The sequence below is a fragment of the Geotrypetes seraphini genome, chromosome 1 (genome assembly GCF_902459505.1).
Source record: "Geotrypetes seraphini chromosome 1, aGeoSer1.1, whole genome shotgun sequence".
In the NCBI taxonomy this organism is placed as follows: Eukaryota; Metazoa; Chordata; class Amphibia; order Gymnophiona; family Dermophiidae; genus Geotrypetes; species Geotrypetes seraphini.
Genome location: NC_047084.1, coordinates 161,476,061 through 161,483,280, shown reverse-complemented (window position 1 = coordinate 161,483,280; position 7,220 = coordinate 161,476,061).

The following is a 7,220-nucleotide window of genomic DNA, read 5'->3' as shown; positions in this document are numbered from 1 at the left end:
ATACCAACGGTGGCCAGCTTTTCACAAATGTGCCGCCTCAGGGTGTAATACGTCCGATCAAGCTTTGAGTGGGACGCCAAACGCGTCTCCTGTGTCCAAAGATGGCTTTCCCAGAGCTCGCACTGGATTTGAATGGAGAGGGAACAGTGAGACAGATGGAAAGGGATGCAAGAGGGAGGAATGTTAGCCGTGGCTGTGGAGGGAAACAGCAGTGGAGGGAAAGGAGGAAAAGGTGTGGCATGAAGCTGGAGAGCGGTGATCGAAGGAGAAATGCTGGGCATGGAGCTGGTGGGCATGGACGAAAGGTGCTGCGCACAATCCGGGAGATAGGAGAGGGAGAAATGTTGGATGTGGCAGCAGAATGAGCTGCAGAGATGCACCCTGGATCCCCTCCTCTCTCTCTCTTTCCCCACTCACTTTGCAACAAGGGAGGGAATGAGAGAAAGAGATGGTGGACAGTGAGAGAGAGGGAGACATTGAACATGGAGGTGGAGGAGAGATGAAGAAATGCTGTGCAGGGGTGGGGGAGGGGAAAAAGAGTTTGCTTCCTGTAGTTTAATTTTGTGGTTACCATTATGTGTATAGTACAATTAGTACTATTATTATGGGGGTAGGGTGTAGATGGAGCTTGGGCAGGGTCTGGGATGGAGCTTGGGCATTCTGGGGCGGGTCTACAGTGGAGCTTTTGGCCCCCCCCAAACAAAAAAGCGTTCCACTGCCTGTGGTGGAGACACACCCGCACCCACATATTCCAGTGGAATTTGTGGTAGAATTGGCATCCATTGCTTTAAAGAGAATTTTTTTCTGTTTCGAAAGGACTTCTTGCCAACAAATAATGGCATCCTCTGTGGCCAACCTCTGTGTGGCAGCATTTGAAAACAGATTTTTGGAGACATCCTCATAGAAACATAGAAAAGTGACGGCAGAAAAGGGCCAAGGCCCATCGAGTCTGCCCACTCTATTGACCCTCCCTCCTAACTACCTTTTGAGATATCCCTTTAACTCTACCCTAGAGAGTTGCGCGGGGACAGAAATCCCACCCGTCCCCACCCGTCCCCGCCAAAATCCCACCCATCCCCACCCGTCCCCGTGAGGAATCCCTCCGTCCCCACCCGTCCCCGTGAGGAATCCCTCCGTCCCCACCCGTCCCCGCGAGGAATCCCCTCCGTCCCCACCCGTCCCCGCGAGGAATCCCCTCCGTCCCCACCCGTCCCCGCGAGGAATCCCCTCCGTCACCATTCTTCCCTATAAACTTCAGAAATAGTTATTTTATTTAATTATGCTACTGAATTAAAGGCTCTGGTAGAGACCCATTTACAAATAAGCAAAGAGACTATTAATTTGGAAATATTAATTGGGAAGAATACATACTTTGTAAATGGGTTTCTACCAGAACCTCTAATGTAAATATAAAATATAAATACTCAGCTGATGAGAACCCACAAACTGTCAGCTGAGGACTTCCTTTGCAGTTGGCCTGGGGTCCCTTTTGCCAAGCTTGGCAGGCAGCAGTAGCGTCCCTGAGTCACAGATGCTGGCACCTCAGTGGCTCATGGATGCTGCCAGCGACTGCTGCGCTTGGTGGAGGGGAGTTCTGACCATCTCTAGAGGAGGTCCTCTGCTGGCGGTGCTTGGGGATCCCCACCAGTCACAGCAAGGGCCAACAAGTACTTCAACACTGTAGAAATAAAACCAGAAATGCATTTCCTTTTCTTTTGAACACAAAACAAAGATATCTGCCATATACATTTCCCAAGGCAGATGACTCTATGCAATGTCACCTCGGTAACAAAATACAAAAATAGACAAATACACCCCCTCCCTTTTTACTAAACCACAATAGTAGGTTTTAGCACAGGGAGTTACGCTGAATGCCTCGCGCTGCTCTCAATGCTCATAGGCTCCCTGCGCTAAAAAACAATATTGCGGTTTAGTAAAAGGGAGCCATAGTGCAAAATATAGACAGCAGATATAAATTCTCAAAACAGACACATTTTGATCACTAAATTGAAAATAAAATCATTTTTCCTACCTTTGCTGTTTGGTGATTTCATGAGTCTCTGGTTGCACTTTCTTCTTCTGACTGTGCATCCAATCTTTCTTCCTTTCTTTCAGCCTCCTGTATGTTTCCTCTCCTCCAGACCTCATTCTCTCCCCCAACTTTTTCTTTCTGTCTCCCTGTTCCCCCTTCTTTCTGTCTCTCTGTCTGCCCCCTTTCTTTCTTTCTCCGTGCCCTCCCCCAAGCCACTCGGTTTGCTGCCACCGCCATCGGGGAATAGTCCCCAAGCCACCGCTGTCCCAAGCTTTCCCTGCAGAAGCGTCGCGCTGACCAGCATTCCGCTCCCTGACGTCAATTCTGACGTAGGAGAGGAAGTTCCGGGCCAACAAGGCATTTCTCCTCATTCCATCCAGCCTGAGCCCCATCTCTCCTTGATCCAGCATTTCCCTTCTGTGTCTGTCAGAATTACCATTCCACCTATTTTCCAGCATCACCCTTCTTTGTGTCCATCTCACCTATATCCCTATCTCACCACTTTTTCAGAATCTTCATTTGTCTCTGTCCTTGTCTTTACCCCATATTCACCATTTGCCCTTTCAATGTCTTTATCTCCCCCCCCCACACACACTTTTTCAGCATTACTTCTATGTCTCTATTTCACCTCCTCTTCATGTCCCCTCTGTATCTCTATCCTTATTCAGAAGGTCCTGCTTACCCTTTCTCTTCTTTGTGTCACTATCTCCATTTTCAGCTTTCCCCCTTTTTCCTTTGTTAATGCACCCTGTAGCCAGAATCTTTCCACCCTCTCTCCACTCCGGCCCAGCCCAGTATGAAATATTTCCTTTTGTTTCTCTCCCCTCTCTCTTCTCCTCCCTCACCCACGAGTCCTGCATCTGGCCCTCTCCCTTCTACCTGCACCTGGCAACACCCCCCTGCTCCGCGGCTCTCTTAAGCAACTCGTCAGCAGCGGTGATCAAGACAAGCTGCCGACATCGAGGCCTTCCCTCTACGAGTCCCACCTTTGTGGAAAAAGGAAGTTGAAACAAGCGGGACTCGCAGAGGGTAGGCCCCGACGCCAGAAGCTTGTGTCGATCGTTGCTGCTAAGTTGCCGAAGAGAGCCGCAGGTAGAAGGGAGAGGGAGATAGGAAGGCTGTAGAAGCTCCGGAGCATGACACCGAACCCGGCCAGGATGATTTCTTTTTCAGGCTGCTGCTGCCGCTGCCATCCCCCACCCGAAATGACAAAAAACAGCCTAATGCCCGCGTCGGGAAATAGCCATGTTGAGCAGTGAGCTCAGCACGTACACAGATGAAAGCCTTGCTTGCTGATTGGTCCGGCGGCACGGTGGGGCGGGGCCGCCGGACCAATCAGCAAGCAAGGCTTTCATCTGTGTACGTGCTGAGCTCACTGCTCAACATGGCTATTTCCCGACGCGACGCCAGACTTGCATCGCCAGAATTTAGGTAGGTTGTTTTCATCCCCGTGGGAGTCCCGTGGGCAAGGGGGCGTCCCCGTGGGAGTCCCGTGGGTCAGGGGGGCATCCCCGTGGGAGTCCCGTGGGCCAGGGGGCGTCCCCGTGGGAGTCCCGTGGGCCAGGGGGGGAACCCGCGGGATCCCCGCGGGACCCGCGGGATCCCCGCGATCCCCGTTCCCGTGCAGACCTCTACTCTACCCTCCTAGAGATCCGACCTGGGCATCCCATCTGTTTTTAAAATCTGACATGCTGCTGGCCTCGATCACCTGCACTGGAAGCTCATTCCAATTGTCAACCACTCTTTCGGTGAATAAATACTTCCTGGTGTCGCCATGAAACTTCCCGCCCCTGATTTTTAGCAGATGCCCTCTTGTGGTCGAGGGTCCCCTAAGAGAGAACATATCATCTTCCACCTCGATACGGCCAGTGATATACTTAAATGTCTCAATCATGTCTCCCCTCTCCCTATGTTCTTCGAGAGAGTATAGCCACAATTTGTTCAGCCTTTCTCCGTACGGGAGATCCTTGAGTCCGGAGACCATCCTGGTGGCCATTCGCTGAACCGACTCAACTCTCAGTACATCTTTACGGTAATGTGGTCTCCAGAATTGCACACAGTACTCCAGGTGAGGCCTCATCAACTCCAGGTGAGGCCTCACCAACTCCAGGTGAGGCCTCACCACTCATGGAGAGTTAACATGATTTTGTAGAGAAGATATACTTTTGATTTGAAAAGGAGATACAGCATTAGAGGAATTTTATGGATGTTTGAAAATTAACCAGAATTTAAGGTTCCAGATGTCTTAAAGTAAAGCTAGAATCCCATACCTAGATGCACATCTTATTTGAGAAAAATGGACAGTTTCACAGTGATGTATAAAAATCAGGTAGATGTGAATAAGTACAGTAAAACCTTGAATTGCAAGTAAATTGGTTTGCAAGTGTTTTGCAAGACAAGCAAAATATTGTATTAAATTTTAACTTGAAAGTGATGGATGAGATATTACCGGTGAGGGAGTCAATGACAGTCTTGGGAGTAAAACTGGATCCAGGACTTTCAATGGGTTGTCAAGTGGTAAAGACAGTGCAAGTATGTTTTGCACAGATACATCTATACTTCTCCCTCTGTATTTGCTGTTTCCGTATCTACGGTTTTGATTATTCGTGATTTTTCGGCTGCTGACTCCGCCCCCCAAAAACATCATCACTAAAGTTTTTTTCCTTTTAATGTACAGTACCGATAAAAAAGTTTATCACTTACCATTACTGTACTGTAACTCTGAAAATTGCTGCTTCCATGCTTTCTCTGACCAATTCTTCCACAAATTCGCTGCTTCCATGTTTCTCAATGTGTACTGAGAAAAATGCTGCTTCCCAGCATCCCTAGAGAGAAAGGCTTATTCCCAGCATGCATGAAATCGCTGAGAAAACCAGCCCAAAGACCTCAAAACACAAATAATAACTTGTTTAAAAAAATAAAACGAAACGCTGTTCCGCGGCAAGAAGGCAAATCCCCAAGCAGCTGAGCTCCCTGGGAGCGAGTTTGCAGAGTTTTTGACTGAAGCCCGGGAGCAGACTGCTCTGTTTGTCGTGATGGAGAAAGGGGAAAAATAATTTTCTCAGGTGCTTCCTGGCCCACGAGGACACCCAAGGCAGCTGGTAGAAGCTGTGTCCTAGTGCCAGCCCAGAGCCTCTAACTCCTGCTCTTCTCGCGGCTCGCCATACAATGAGACTTGGAAGCGAGCAGGCTGCAACCCAAAGTAGTGCCGGTTCCAACCGTAGCACCAGCATCTGCCTTGGAGACTCCTTCCGCTCCTGCATCCGATGCCTTCTCCTCTTCTTCCTCAAAAACCGCAAATAACAGTTGATATGTTATCCGCGGTTTCAATAGTAAAAACAATGTCACTTTCCCAAAACCGCGAATAACATATAAAAAGGTTATTCGTGTTTTTTTTCATATTCGCGCCTATTGCCGGAACGCATCCACCGCGAATACGGAGGGAGAAGTGTACTGTTTCATTTAAAACCAATGCTGTCACCATCTGACTTTTGTGCCATTGTACAAACAATGATTTTGTCACGGCTGGAATACTGCAATGTCCTGTACCTTGGAATAACTAAGGCCAGGTGAAGAGCACTGCAGGTGGTTCAGAACGCCGCAGCTAGATTGATAACTGGAACATCAAGATATGAGCACAGTTTGGATTTGACAAATTTCCTTGAGAGGTCGGACTCTGAGGCTCAGCTCTCAGCTACATTGATTGTACAGTTTGCTATTAACTCTGATAGGGAATGGATGCTCAAGATGTTTTTCAAGTACAATGGTACCTCGGTTTATGAGTGCACCAGTTTGCGAGTGTTTTGCAAGACGAGCAAAACATTCGCAAACTTGGTGCCTCGTAAACCAAGCTTGCCTCGCTGTACGAGCGCTCCCCCCGGTGATCCGGCATCCCCCCCAGCGATCCGGCATCCCCCCCGCTCGCATTGCCCCCCTCCACCGTGATCCTACTTCCCCCCCCCCGAGCAGTCAATGACACCCTTTACCCTTTACCCAGTGCCGGTGCCCGAAGATCCTCCCTCTTCTGGCGCGGCCTGGGCTGGGTGGTGCGTTGGAGATCCTCCTTCTTCTGGTCTGGGCTGGGCTGGACTGGCTTTGAGCATGCGCAAATGCTCAAAGCCAGTCCAGCTCAGCCCAGCCCAGAAGAAGGAGGATCTTCGACACACCGCCTAGCCGCTCCAGAAGAGGGAGGATTTTCGGGCACCGGCACTGATGCCAAGTCGGGTAAAGGGTGTTATTGACTGCTCGGGAGGGGGGGAAGCTGGATCGCGGGGAGGGGTTTGGAACAGCGTCGGATTCCTCAAGGGGGGGAGAATGGAGCAGCGCCGGTAGCCGCGTGGAGGAGGGGGAGGAGGTGGAACCAATCAAAGCAGTTTCCCTTACTTCCTATGGGGAAACTTGCTTTGATATATGAGCAATTTGGTTTACGAGCATGCTTCTGGAACGAATTATGCTCGTAAACCAAGGTTCCACTGTATAAGGATATACCTTTCCTGACAAACACTATAAGAATGTATCCAGATGTTTCTAGATCCACCCAGAAGAGAAGGAAGCAATTTCTTATATTGAGACCCCGGGCTGTTCAGTTGGGGGCGACTTTTGTCCTAAGATACCCCTGCAAGTGTATGATATCCTATAAGAATGATAGATATGTTTTCTTTGAACAGCAACAACTGTCTAAATTTGTTTCAGCTAGAGAGCAGTCAACTTTTACTACATGAATTTTGCAGTTTCTAAGATAGCTCAAGGATATTTGCTACTTGTTTAGAGCAGTCAGGCCTACATCTTTTGTTTCCTATTATTTGATTTCCTGTATTTAATTTCAGTTATATTTAAGCTACGTCCCCAATAATAGTGAACTAACTATATCTTGTATTGAGGAGATTACCTATAATGAATTTGGGTCTTTGTATTTTACCTACACAATATTTTTTTCCTGTTTGACTTGTTATGATGTCAATTTTAAAATGCAAATAAAGAATTTTTTTTTTTTTAAAAAGGTATGAACATATTACTCCATATCTCCGACAACTGCATTGGCTGCCAGTTGTATTTAGAATTCAATACAAAGTAATTATGTTATGCCACCAATTTATATATGGTACGATCCCTGAATTTTTTAAGAGTTTGATGTCTGGGTATCAACCATTAAGATCACTGTGCTCTGAAAATTCAGTATTGCTAAAAA